The sequence below is a fragment of the Musa acuminata genome, unplaced genomic scaffold (genome assembly GCF_036884655.1).
Source record: "Musa acuminata AAA Group cultivar baxijiao unplaced genomic scaffold, Cavendish_Baxijiao_AAA HiC_scaffold_942, whole genome shotgun sequence".
Lineage (NCBI taxonomy): Eukaryota > Viridiplantae > Streptophyta > Magnoliopsida > Zingiberales > Musaceae > Musa > Musa acuminata.
Window position 1 is genome coordinate 14,896 of NW_027021162.1, and position 15,448 is coordinate 30,343.

The following is a 15,448-nucleotide window of genomic DNA, read 5'->3' on the forward strand; positions in this document are numbered from 1 at the left end:
GTTCCTGAAAAAATATTTTATTTTTCAATTAAGATGGGATGACCCCTTGAATCAAAAAATTATTAATAATGTTAGGATATATTGTCTCCTACTTAGATTGATAAATCCAAGGGAAATTGCTATATCCTCGATTCAAAGAGGAGAGATGCATCTGGATGTAATGCTGATTCAGAAAGATCTAGCTCTTACAGAATTAATAAAAAGGGGAATATTAATTATCGAACCAATTCGTCTATCTTTAAGAAGGGATGGAAAATTCATTATATATCAAACCATAAGTATTTCATTGATCGATAAGAGTAAACACCAAATTAATAGAAAATACATAAAGAAAAGATATGTTGATAAGAATAATTTGAAAAAATCCACTGGACGACATGGCAATATATTTGTGAATGGGGATCAAGATCATTATAATTTCTTTGTTCCTGAAAATATTCTATCTCCTAGACGTCGTAGAGAATTGAGAATTCTAATTTGTTTCAACTCTCATAATCGGGATATTGTGAATAGAAATCCAGTATTTTGCAACGAAAACAACATAAGAAACTCTGAACAATTTTTGAATGAGGACAAACGTCTTAATACGGATTTAAATAAATTAATTAAATGCAAATTGTTTCTTTGGCCCAATTACCGATTAGAAGATTTAGCTTGTATGAATCGCTATTGGTTTGATACCAATAATGGTAGTCGTTTCAGTATGTCAAGGATACGTATGTATCCACGATTCAGAATTATTTAATAGTATATTTCCTATATATCACATGCCGTTTTCAGTAAATAAAAACCGAAAGATGTACGCATATGGTGTGTTACGTTCTGGTACATGATACGTATTTACTTGTGTATCAATTCAATTGAATCTAGAAAGAAATCTACAGAATCTTTTTAGGTGCAAAGAAATCATTCTCTTTCGTAAATGCAGAAATATATTATCCTTTTCTTTTCTATCTAAATCAAATGGAAAATTTGATTTAGATAGAAACGGATAAATCTAAATTTTTGCGTGTACTAGATTAAAAAAAATTGACATAATATAATAATTATTATTTTATTTTTCCTGATCGGTAAAATCCATGGCATGGAAAAGAAAGAAAAGAAAAAGATAAAAAAAGTTTTATGGTCAAAAATTCATTCATTTCACTTCTTCCACAAGAAGAAAAAGAAGAAAACAGGGGTTCTGTTGAATTTCAAGTATTAAGTTTCACCAATAAGATACGAAGACTTACTTCACATTTGGAATTGCACAAAAGAGATTTTTTATCACAAAGAGGTCTACAAAAAATTCTGAGAAAACGTCAACGTCTGCTGGCTTATTTGTCAAAGAAAAATAGAGCGCGTTATAAGAAATTAATTGACCAGTTGGATATTCGGGAGCCAAAAAATCGTTAATTAAATCGTTTGAATTAGTATAGTAGTTATTAGATTTTTTATTTTGATGAACCTCCTACTTTTTTGAGGAATTCATGAAATAATGAATTAAGGAAGAAAAGATATGACTGTACCGGCTACAAAAAAAGATTTCATGATAGTTAATATGGGTCCTCACCACCCATCAATGCATGGTGTTCTTCGACTGATCGTTACTCTCGATGGTGAAGATGTTATTGACTGTGAACCCATATTGGGCTATTTACACAGAGGGATGGAAAAAATAGCGGAAAACCGAACAATTATACAATATCTGCCTTATGTAACACGTTGGGATTATTTAGCTACTATGTTCACAGAGGCAATAACGGTAAATGCACCAGAACAACTGGAAAATGTTCAAGTACCTAAAAGGGCTAGCTATATCAGAGTAATTATGCTGGAGCTGAGCCGTATAGCTTCTCATTTGTTATGGCTTGGGCCTTTTATGGCGGATATCGGCGCGCAGACTCCCTTTTTCTATATTTTCAGAGAGAGAGAATTGATATATGATTTATTCGAAGCCGCCACAGGTATGCGAATGATGCATAATTATTTCCGCATCGGAGGAGTAGCTGCCGATCTACCTTATGGCTGGATAGATAAATGTTTGGATTTTTGCGATTATTTTTTAACAGGAATTGTTGAATATCAAAAACTCATTACGCGAAATCCCATTTTTTTGGAGCGAGTCGAAGGAGTGGGCATTATTGGTGGAGAGGAAGCAATAAATTGGGGTTTATCAGGACCGATGTTACGAGCTTCTGGAACACAATGGGATCTTCGTAAAATTGATAATTATGAGTGTTACAATGAATTCGATTGGGAAGTCCAATGGCAAAAAGAAGGAGATTCGTTAGCTCGTTATTTAGTACGAATCGGTGAAATGAGGGAATCTATAAAAATAATTCAACAGGCTCTAGAAGGAATTCCTGGAGGACCCTATGAGAATTTAGAAGTCCGACGCTTTGATAGAGCAAAAAATTCCGAATGGAATGATTTTGAATATAGATTTATTAGTAAAAAACCTTCACACCAATTTTGAATTGTCGAAACAAGAACTTTACGTGAGAGTAGAAGCCCCAAAAGGGGAATTAGGAATTTATTTGATAGGAGATAATAGTGTTTTCCCTTGGAGATGGAAAATTCGTCCACCCGGCTTCATAAATTTGCAAATTCTTCCTCAGCTAGTTAAAAGAATGAAATTGGCTGATATCATGACGATACTAGGTAGTATAGATATCATTATGGGAGAGGTTGATCGTTGAAATGATAATTGATACGACAGAAGTACAAACTATCAATTCTTTTTCTATATCGGAATCCTTAAAAGAAGTATATGGACTCATATGGATCTTTGTACCCATTTTGACCCTTATATTGGGAATTACAATAGGGGTACTAGTAATTGTGTGGTTAGAAAGAGAAATATCTGCAGCGATACAACAACGTATTGGGCCTGAATATGCCGGCCCCTTGGGAATTCTTCAAGCTCTAGCAGATGGAACTAAACTACTTTTTAAAGAAGACCTTCTCCCATCTAGAGGAGATGTTCGTTTGTTTAGTATTGGACCGTCTATAGTGGTCATATCAATTCTACTAAGTTATTTAGTAATTCCTTTTGGGTATCGCCTCATTTTAGCCGATCTCAGTATAGGTGTTTTTTTATGGGTCGCCATTTCAAGTATTGCTCCTATTGGGCTTCTTATGTCAGGATACGGATCGAATAATAAATATTCCTTTTCAGGTGGTCTACGAGCTGCTGCTCAATCTATTAGTTATGAAATACCATTAACTCTATGTGTGTTATCAATATCTCTACGTGTGATTCGTTGAACATGAACTTTATACTTCTTTCCTAGAAGTAAAGGAAAGAAGTTGAATGTAATGTATTGAATAGGTATTTTATTTTTTATTCATCATTCGGGTCAATGAGTTAAACCAGATAGTTATATGAGTGAAACAAAACAACTTAGAAGTTTGCAGTAAGAAGATAAAATCTCATTTCATATGTACAAGAATAAAGTTGAAGTAAACATAAGCAGTGTAAACTGTTTACCCCAAGATTAAGATTCTTTCATTAGTCATCATATCTTGGAGCGGGTGTAAAAGATCAACTGTATGGAGTTTTCATTACTGTCTTGTATTTATTACCATGCCGTAGATCAATCAAAAATCAGTGGACGGTTAGGAACACCAAAGTGCACAAAGGATTAGTAATAGAGATAATGTAAGGTATCAAAAAAAGAGATATTTCTACAATTTATAAAACGAATAAAAATAGGGACTTTAAGTTGGTAGAAATGATCAAGCAGTACTTCCCTACGATTCCGATCTAGAGTATGCTCCTATTCACTGATTAAAGAAATGACTATCCAGAACGAATTAATCCCTTATTCTTTTTTTTTCAAAGTACCCTCTTCTGAGATAGAAGAACAGGAACAAAAGAAATGGAATGTAATAATCGAATTAATAAAAAAAAGATATTTATTTATTCTTTTTTCCCATCCATATGGGTGGAATTCCTATCACAATTAATGGACTAATTCCTAATTCTTTAAATTCTTTAGATTTATTGATATAACGAGTATTTTATTGAAGGGCTGAGTTATTACCGAACAAAGAAAAATACATTTTTATTATCATAAGGGATGAGATTAATTCCGAAGCACTTTTTCTTATTCTAGCAAACGGAATTCCATTGGTTTAATTTCGGACTCTCTGATATATCTTTATTCTAGTTATCCCAAAAGAAAAGGGGTGATAATATCGAACTAGTCCTTACATTTATTTGTGGCCATAGAGGAGCCGTATGAAGCTGAGGTCTCATGTACGGTTTTGGAATAGCGATGGAAACAGTAATGTTATTATCGACTATAATTATCTAACAGTTCAAGTACAGTTGATATAGTTGAAGCACAGTCCAAATATGGCTTTTGGGGGTGGAATCTATGGCGTCAGCCCATAGGATTTATAGTTTTCATAATTTCTTCTCTAGCTGAATGTGAGAGATTGCCCTTTGATTTACCAGAAGCAGAGGAGGAATTAGTAGCAGGTTATCAAACCGAATATTCTGGTATCAGATTTGGTTTATTTTATCTTGCTTCTTACCTAAATCTATTAGCTTCTTCGTTATTCGTAACGGTTCTTTACTTAGGTGGGTGGAATTTATCTATTCCGTACATATCCATTCCTGAGCTTTTCGGAATAAAAAAAATAGCTGGAGTCTTTGGAATGACAATTGGTATCTTTATTACATTAGTTAAAGCTTATTTGTTTCTGTTCATTTCTATCACAACAAGATGGACTTTACCTAGGATGAGAATGGACCAGCTATTAAATCTTGGATGGAAATTTCTTTTACCTATTTCTTTGGGTAATCTATTATTGACAACTTCTTCCCAACTTGTTTCACTATAAAATAACAGAATACGATAACGATATTCTAGATTCATAACCTCTTTCAAACAAGAGAAAGAAACATCAATTTATTTATGGATATCTACAATATGTTTCCCATGGTAACTGGGTTCATGAATTATGGTCAACAAACAATACGAGCTGCAAGGTATATTGGTCAAAGTTTCATAATTACCTTATCCCACACAAACCGTTTACCTGTAACTATTCAATATCCTTATGAGAAATCAATTACGTCAGAACGTTTTCGTGGTCGAATTCACTTTGAATTTGATAAATGTATTGCTTGCGAAGTATGTGTTCGTGTATGCCCAATAGATCTACCTGTTGTTGATTGGAGATTGGAAAGAGATATGAAAAAGAAACAATTGCTTAATTATAGTATTGATTTCGGGGTCTGTATATTTTGTGGTAACTGTGTCGAGTATTGTCCAACAAACTGTTTATCAATGACTGAAGAATATGAGCTTTCTACTTATGATCGTCACGAATTGAATTATAATCAAATTGCTTTGAGTCGGTTACCAATGTCAGTAATTGAAGATTACACAATTCAAACAGTTATGAATTCGACTCAAATCAAAATAGATAAAGATAAACCCTTTGATTCAAGAACGATTACCGATTACTAAGATTTTGTTTTGATATAAAAGATCAAAACTTTTTTATTTTGGTTGGTCAGTAACTACAAATAATAATTAGTAACTATAGATTTAATTAGTAACTATAGATTGGTGAGAATCACTCTTTGATTTAAACTTATAATATTTTTATCACGGGAATTTCGAAATATACAATTTCAACTACTTTTTTTATTCTTTTTCTTTTGGATAAAAAGTAAGTAGGATTGGCCCAATAAAATAATTATATCTATATATAAAATTAATATTAAATTAATCCATATTAAGATTTAATTCAATTAGGAACATATCATATACAATAAAAATGGGGTAACCCTTTTCCTTTCCTGGACCATTTAGTAAGGTCATGATTTGACTTATATATTTTTTTTTTTACATATTATACATAATGGATTTACCTGGACCAATACATGATATTCTTGTAGCATTTCTGGGGTCAGTTCTTATATTAGGGGGTCTGGGGGTAGTATTACTTACCAATCCTATTTATTCTGCTTTTTCATTGGGATTGGTTCTTGTTTGTATATCCTTATTCTACATTCCATCGAACTCTTTTTTTGTAGCTGCCGCACAGCTACTTATTTATGTGGGAGCCGTAAATGTCTTAATCATATTTGCGGTAATGTTCATGAATGGTTCAGAATATTCCAATGATTCGTATTTTTGGACCATTGGAGATGGAGTCACTTCACTGGTTTGTACAAGTATTCTTTTTTCACTAATTACTACTATACCAGATACGTCATGGTACGGAATTATTTGGACTACAAGATCAAACCAGATTATAGAACAGGACCTAATAAGTAACGTTCAACAAATTGGGATTCATTTATCGACAGATTTTTATCTTCCCTTTGAACTAATTTCTATAATTCTTTTAGTTTCCTTGATAGGTGCAATTACTATGGCTCGCCAATAATAAATACTTAGAATTTTAAAAGAATTAAAAAGTTTTTAGAATTTTAGAAGTTCTAAATAAATAAAAAATCGAATCGCTTCAATTGTTCATATTGAAATGAATCGAGATTGATAAGGAGTTAGTCAATGATGTTCGAGCATGTACTTTTTTTGAGTGTTTATTTATTTTCTATCGGTCTCTATGGATTGATCACAAGTCGAAACATGGTTAGAGCACTTATGTGTCTTGAGCTTATACTAAATTCGGTTAATATTAATCTTGTAACATTTTCTGATATATTTGATAGTCGCCAATTAAAAGGAAACATTTTCTCAATCTTTATTATAGCTGTTGCAGCTGCTGAAGCAGCTATTGGTCTAGCTATTGTTTCGTCGATTCATCGAAACAGAAAATCAACTCGTATCAATCAATCGAATTTGTTGAATAATTAGTGATAATTATCATGATCATATATTGAATAATCAGTTATAATGATCATATAAATCAAGACACCACACAACATGATAAAGCATAAGAAAATATAAATGAAATTGGAATATTTTTCTATTTCTATTCTTTCACTTTCATATTCCATTAATGAAAAATAATTATATTCTTAATTTAATTGGTATTATAATTTTTTTATTTCGTTTTTTATTTGTTTATTTTATTTAATTTTAATGTATTTAAATTTTAATGTTTTTAATGTATTTTTAATGTATTATATAATAATATAAATGTATTATATAATAATATACTGCATAATATTATAAATATTATAATAAAATAATAAAAATAATATTATTAAATAATAATATGTTAATCATATTACGAAAATAAATTAAATTACTAATTTAGTTTTATTTTTATATATTCATATTTCATATTGAAAATATGAATATTGAAATATTGATTTGAATGATTGATCAATTTGTTTTGTCGGCCAATTTTTATTTACACATGTGACTCGTATGATCATGATTTTTGAAACGGAAATCAAAGTCTCTTGGCTTTTTCTCATGAACAGATTTAGAAATATATTGATTCTTAAAATTTTAATAAACCACTGCTTCGTCTGGTGTCTATAATATAAATACTAATTTTCTACCAGATTGAAAATTTTTGATGTTAAAATCTGGAATTTATAGATCCAATGTCACATTCAGTAAAAATTTATGATACATGTATAGGGTGTACTCAATGTGTACGAGCCTGCCCCACAGACGTATTGGAAATGATACCTTGGGACGGATGTAAAGCTAAGCAAATTGCTTCCGCACCAAGAACCGAGGACTGTGTGGGTTGTAAGAGATGTGAATCCGCCTGCCCCACGGATTTTTTGAGTGTCCGTGTTTATTTATCATATGAAACAACTCGCAGCATGGGTCTAGGTTATTGATACGTTACAAAAAAATCCACTTGAATCAATTGATTCCTCTTTACCGACAAAAGCCCGTACTCGAGAAAATATATTATTCTATTCCGAGCACGGGTTTTTCTGGTCAAACGTATCTTGTCTTTATCACGAGTTATTTTCCTTGGTTAACAATACTTGTTGTTTTGCCGATATCCGTCGGTTCTTCCATTTTCTTTCTTCCTCATAAAGGAAATAAGATGTTTAGGTGGTATGCTATATGTATATGCTCGTTGGAACTCCTTCTAACAACCTATGTTTTCTGTTATCATTTCCAATTGGACGATCCATTAACCCAATTGGAGGAAGATTTAAAATGGATAGATGTTTTTGATTTTCACTGGAGACTGGGAATCGATGGGCTTTCCATAGGACCTATTTTACTGACAGGATTTATCACCACTTTAGCTACCTTAGCGGCTTGGCCAGTTACTCGAAATTCGCGATTGTTCTATTTTCTCATGTTAGCAATGTACAGCGGTCAAATAGGATTATTTTCTTCTAGAGACCTTTTACTTTTTTTCATGCTGTGGGAGTTAGAATTAATTCCTGTTTATTTACTTTTATCCATGTGGGGGGGAAAGAAACGTCTCTACTCGGCCACAAAGTTTATTTTGTACACTGCGGGGGGCTCCATTTTTCTCTTAATAGGAGTTCTAGGTATGGGTTTATATGGCCCTAATGAACCCACATTAGATTTTTCAAAATTAACTAATCAATCATATCCTGTGGCATTGGAAATAATATTATATTTTGGATTCCTTATTGCTTATGCTGTCAAATCGCCGATTATACCCCTACATACGTGGTTACCAGATACCCATGGAGAAGCACATTACAGTACATGTATGCTTCTAGCTGGAATCTTATTAAAAATGGGCGCATATGGACTTATTCGGATCAATATGGAATTATTACCCCACGCTCATTCTATATTTTCTCCCTGGTTGGTAATAGTGGGAACGATTCAAATAATCTATGCAGCTTCAACCTCTCTCGGTCAACGGAATTTAAAAAAAAGAATAGCCTATTCCTCTGTATCTCACATGGGTTTCACAATTATAGGAATTGGTTCTATAACCGGAATGGGACTCAACGGTGCCATTTTACAAATACTCTCTCATGGATTTATTGGTGCTGCGCTTTTTTTCTTGGCAGGAACGAGTTGTGATAGAATACGTCTTGTTTATCTCGACGAAATGGGGGGGGTATCGATCCCAATGCCAAAACTATTTACCATGTTCAGTAGTTTTTCGATGGCTTCTCTTGCATTGCCAGGAATGAGTGGTTTTGTTGCGGAATTATTAGTATTTTTTGGAATAATTACTAGTCCAAAATACCTTTTAATGCCAAAAATGCTAATTACTTTTGTAATGGCAATTGGAATGATATTAACTCCTATTTATTTATTATCTATGTTACGTCAGATGTTCTATGGATACAAGCTATTCAATGTTCCAAACTCTAATTTTGCGGATTCTGGACCACGAGAACTATTTGTTTCAATCTGTATCTTTCTACCCGTAATAGGTATTGGTATTTATCCGGATTTCGTTCTCTCGCTATCAGTTGACAGGGTGCAAGCTATCCTATCTAATTACTTTCATCGATAGTCTTTCATTAATAATACGGAAATATAATTTTTGTCTTTGATTTTAAGATTTTTAAAATCGTTCGCTGTACAATGCAAAAGAATAAAGTGAATTAGAATTGTAATGAGATGCATTTTGAGTTTTTGAGAACCGTTTTGAATAAGGAATGATTCAAACGGTTCTCAAAAACTCGCACAAACAAGAAGCTTTTTATATATATATGGGATGATGTTCTTATGTATTCTTTATGTAGTTTATTCAATTATTTATCTGTGTAGTTTATTCAAGTAGATGTTAATGTGAATGAACCATAACTATGTAGACCTATTCCTAATAGATTGATTCCAAAATAACATACCCAAATTATAAGAAATCCTATAGAAGCCACAAGTGCCGAATTCATACTTTGCAAACTTTGATTTGTTCTACTTCTAATATGTATTCTAGTTCTAGTATGTAAATAAATCGCGAATATGGTCCAAGTAATAAAAGCCCAAGTTTCTTTGGGGTCCCAATTCCAATAAGATCCCCATGCCTCATTAGCCCATACTGCTCCACAAAGAATGCCTATGGTTAAAAAGGTAAATCCTAAACTAATGACACGATAACTCCAATAATCCAAACGTTGAGTCAATTGATATTTATAATAATTTCGAAATGAAAGAAAAGAAGTGTTTTTAAAAACACTTCTTTTTTCATTCAAATATTGAATCTCACCAAAGAAAAATGGTTTAATTAAGAAATTATTACCTTTACAAAAAATATCGATGTTTTTTCGAAATGTAATGACTAGAAGAGCGACTGATAATAGTGATCCGCATAAAAGAGCTGCATAGCTTAATAACATCATACTTACGTGCATCATTAACCACTGAGATTGTAGAGCAGGTACTAATATTGCGGATTGATGCATTTCAGTTAAAAAACCCGACGTGGCAAAGCCTTGTGTAAAAATGGTACTTGGTGCGGTTATTGTGCTTAAATCATTTTTATGGTTCCCCATCTTGGAAATCATATGAATAATGGAGAAACTGCACGAAAGGAAGATTAATGACTCGTATAAATTACTTAACGGAAAATGTCCTGAAGAAATCCAACGAGAAACTAATAATCCTGTTATAGAGAAAAAAGTGGCTATCATCCCTTTTTCCAATGAATCACGCAATCCTACGATTTCGCGGACTAATAAGATCATTAAATGAATCGTAATCACAATTGAAATTATCGAAAAAGAGATATGAGTTAATATATGTTCTAAAGTTGTAAATATCATAAAAAGGGGTCCCATTAGAGAATTTAAATCGAGAATTGAATACATTATAGGATCCATTGTGTCTCTTTTAGAGGATTTATTTTCTAGGATTTCAAGGATGCCGCCACTCGGACTCGAACCGAGATGCTCTAGCACTGCTTCCTAAGAGCAGCGTGTCTACCAATTTCACCATGGCGGCTTACTTGAAATAATAATAGTCAATTCATGTTGAATCGTCGAGAATCAAGGATTCAATATAGTTTAGTAAACATTAGAATCGATAAATCAAAATTCATTTAAATTCCTATTTGAATCTCTATTCAAAAAAAGAATCTTTAGTTGGGATCATTGTAAGTTTAGTTTTAATAATAAAGTAAGTTTAGTTTTAGTAAGTTTAGTTTTAATAATAAACTTTCGCGTACTAGAAACTAAGTTCTTCCAAAACAGTTAGAACTCAATAGTTTTGTTGTCTGTCGAGGTATAGAACTAAGAATTGTTCATTTTCTATTTTTTGATTCGTTTTTTATTTATCCGATTTGATTTCATAGATTCAAACAAAATGAAAAAAAAAATATTTTTTTTTTCAATGAAGAAGATTAAATAACCAGGATTTCATATGTATAACAATTTCATCACTAAATCAAAAGAATTTGAAATTTTCTAACGATTTCGACACCTTAGTATCATTCCTTAGTATCATTAGAGTATTAATACTCTTCATATTATATATAATGGTCTCTTCATTATATATATAATGCATAATGGTAAGATTTACCAAACTAATTAGGTTTTTGTTAGGCATATAAGAAACAAAAGAATTTTCATTTCTATCGTAATCATACTCTACTTTTCACAATAGAAAAATATTTTTCTATTGTGAAAAAAGTAGATAGAAAAAATATTCAGAATTCGATATACATACCTTTATTCTACATACCACATCTACATACTACAACAGCTAGTTCTAACTCATATTGATATTGAGGAGTTCAATACATTAATTAATGTGAATCGTTCATCTTAAAAAATTCGAAGTTCTTCGGGTATGTCAATTCCGATTATTCCAAGACTTTATTATTTGTTTGTTGCACAAAAAAACTTTTTGAACGTCCGGTGGAAACCGATTTCGCTAAGGAAAAAGCCTTTACTGCAGCTAAAAATCCTTTTTTTTTCCAAATATTTTTACGAATACGTTTTTTTGACATAGAAGTACGCTTTTTGGGAACTGCCATTCAAAAAGGGTTACCAGTTTTTATCGTTGTATGTGAAAGACATGTATTGTTTTGTTCAAAATAGATTGTTCCTTTTAGTCATTATCTATACTTATTCCCTGGTAGAATAGTTTTAAAAAAAGCATTTTCGAATATGTTTAAAACCTATTAAAAAATATATTTAAAACCTATTAAAAAATATATTTAAAACCTGTTTGAAAATATATTTTAAACCTATTAAAACATATAATTTTATTAAAACATAATTAGAATCAAGTACTCCTTTTGGTATAACTCTTTTTTCTTATTATACTATATAATATGGCTATAAATTACCAGAATAGAATATTCTACTAAGACTAGACTAGAATAGTAGAATTATTAAAGATTTCATTTTGTTTTCTTATGGAACATACATATCAATATGCATGGATAATACCTTTTCTTCCACTTCCAGTTACTGTGTCAATAGGATTTGGACTTCTACTGATTCCGACAGCAACAAAAAATATTCGTCGTATATGGGCTTTTCCTAGTGTTTTACTGTTAAGTATAGTTATGGGGTTTTCAGCCAATTTATCTATTCAACAAATACATGGAAGTTCTATCTATCAATATCTATGGTCTTGGACCATCAATAATGATTTTTCCTTAGAGTTCGGATATTTGATCGACCCACTTAGTTCTATTATGTCAATACTAATTACTACTGTTGGAATCTTGGTTCTTATTTATAGTGACAATTATATGTCTCATGATCAAGGATATCTGAGATTTTTTGCTTATATGAGTTTTTTCAATGCTTCCATGTTGGGATTAGTTACCAGTTCCAATTTGATACAAATTTATATTTTTTGGGAACTGGTGGGGATGTGTTCCTATTTATTAATAGGATTTTGGTTCACACGACCGACTGCAGCAAGTGCTTGTCAAAAAGCTTTTGTAACTAACCGTGTAGGGGATTTTGGTTTATTATTAGGAATTTTAGGTTTTTATTGGATAACAGGTAGTTTCGAATTTCGGGATTTGTTCGAAATAACTAATAACTTGATCCATAATAATGGTGTCAGTTCTTTATTTGCTACTTTGTGTGCCTCTTTATTATTCATTGGTGCAGTTGCTAAATCCGCACAATTCCCCCTTCACGTATGGTTACCCGATGCCATGGAAGGACCCACTCCCATCTCGGCTCTTATACACGCTGCTACTATGGTAGCAGCAGGAATTTTTCTTGTAGCTCGACTTCTTCCTATTTTCATAGCTATACCTTACATAATGAATTTCATATCTTTAATAGGTGTAATAACAGTACTACTAGGAGCTACTTTGGCTCTTGCTCAAAGAGATATAAAAAGAAGTTTAGCCTATTCTACAATGTCTCAATTGGGTTATATTATGTTAGCTCTAGGTATAGGTTCTTATCGAGCTGCTTTATTCCATTTGATTACCCATGCCTATTCTAAAGCTTTATTGTTTTTGGGATCCGGATCCATTATTCATTCAATGGAACCTATTGTTGGATATTCGCCAGAAAAAAGTCAGAATATGGCTCTTATGGGTGGTTTAAGAAGATATGTTCCAATTACAAGAACTACTTTTTTATTGGGTACACTTTCTATTTGCGGTATTCCACCTCTTGCTTGTTTTTGGTCCAAAGATGAAATTCTTAATGATAGTTGGTTGTATTCACCAATTTTCGCAATAATAGCTTGTTTCACAGCAGGATTGACTGCATTTTATATGTTTCGGGTGTATTTACTTACCTTTGATGGACATTTGCGCGTTCATTTTCAAGATTACAGTAGCACAAAAAATAGTTCGTCCTATTCAATATCTCTATGGGGAAAGGAGGTAGCCAAAGCAGTCAATAGAAATTTACCTTTATCAACAATGAATAATAGGGTCTTCTTTTTTTCAAAGGATATGTATAAAATTGATAATAATCTAAAAAAATGCATACGATACTTTAATACTTCTTTCGAAAAAAAGTACACTTCTATGTACCCTCGCGAAGTGGACAATACTATGCTATTTCCTCTGCTTATATTGGTATTATTTACTTTGTTTGTTGGATCAATAGGAATTCATTTTGATCAAGGAGTAATAGATTTGGATATATTATCCAAATGGTTAACTCCACTCACAAACCTTTTCCATCCAAATTCGAGTTATTCTGTGGATTGGTATGAATTTTTTACAAATGCAATTTTTTCAGTAAGTATAGCTATTTCCGGACTATTCATAGCATATATCTTATATGGGTCTGCTTATTCGTTTTTCCGGAATTTGAACTTTATCAATGCATTTGTAAAAGGTGGTCCTAAAAGGATTCTCTTGGACCAAATAAAAAATGGGATATACAATTGGTCATATAATCGTGGTTACATAGATATTTTTTATACTAAGGTTTTTACCATGGGTATAAGGGGATTAACCGAACTAACTCAGTTTTTTGATAGATATATAATTGATGGAATTACAAATGGGGTTGGCATTGCAAGTTTTTTTATAGGGGAAGGAATCAAATCCATGGGAGGTGGACGAATCTCTTCTTATCTATTCTTTTATTTATTTTATGCATCAATATCTTTATTCATTTTTTTATTTTTTTTATAAATTTATATTTTATAAATTTATAAATATAAACCAACTTAAAGTCCCTATTTTTATTCGTTTTATAAATTGTAGAAATATCTCTTTTTTTGATACCTTACATTATCTCTATTACTAATCCTTTGTGCACTTTGGTGTTCCTAACCGTCCACTGATTTTTGATTGATCTACGGCATGGTAATAAATACAAGACAGTAATGAAAACTCCATACAGTTGATCTTTTACACCCGCTCCAAGATATGATGACTAATGAAAGAATCTTAATCTTGGGGTAAACAGTTTACACTGCTTATGTTTACTTCAACTTTATTCTTGTACATATGAAATGAGATTTTATCTTCTTACTGCAAACTTCTAAGTTGTTTTGTTTCACTCATATAACTATCTGGTTTAACTCATTGACCCGAATGATGAATAAAAAATAAAATACCTATTCAATACATTACATTCAACTTCTTTCCTTTACTTCTAGGAAAGAAGTATAAAGTTCATGTTCAACGAATCACACGTAGAGATATTGATAACACACATAGAGTTAATGGTATTTCATAACTAATAGATTGAGCAGCAGCTCGTAGACCACCTGAAAAGGAATATTTATTATTCGATCCGTATCCTGACATAAGAAGCCCAATAGGAGCAATACTTGAAATGGCGACCCATAAAAAAACACCTATACTGAGATCGGCTAAAATGAGGCGATACCCAAAAGGAATTACTAAATAACTTAGTAGAATTGATATGACCACTATAGACGGTCCAATACTAAACAAACGAACATCTCCTCTAGATGGGAGAAGGTCTTCTTTAAAAAGTAGTTTAGTTCCATCTGCTAGAGCTTGAAGAATTCCCAAGGGGCCGGCATATTCAGGCCCAATACGTTGTTGTATCGCTGCAGATATTTCTCTTTCTAACCACACAATTACTAGTACCCCTATTGTAATTCCCAATATAAGGGTCAAAATGGGTACAAAGATCCATATGAGTCCATAT

At 32.0% G+C, this 15,448-nt stretch overlaps 1 long non-coding RNA gene across 1 annotated transcript; it reads right to left on the minus strand.

Moving 5' to 3' along the window:
* Positions 1 to 8,225: 8,225 nt before the first annotated feature.
* LOC135665127 (uncharacterized) lies at positions 8,226 to 15,108 on the minus strand. The gene is made up of 2 exons (XR_010509127.1): positions 12,053 to 15,108; positions 8,226 to 12,006 (listed from the first exon to the last, which is right to left on the minus strand). It is a non-coding gene; the product is annotated as an uncharacterized LOC135665127 (long non-coding RNA).
* Between the last annotated feature and the right edge of the window lie 340 nt (positions 15,109 to 15,448).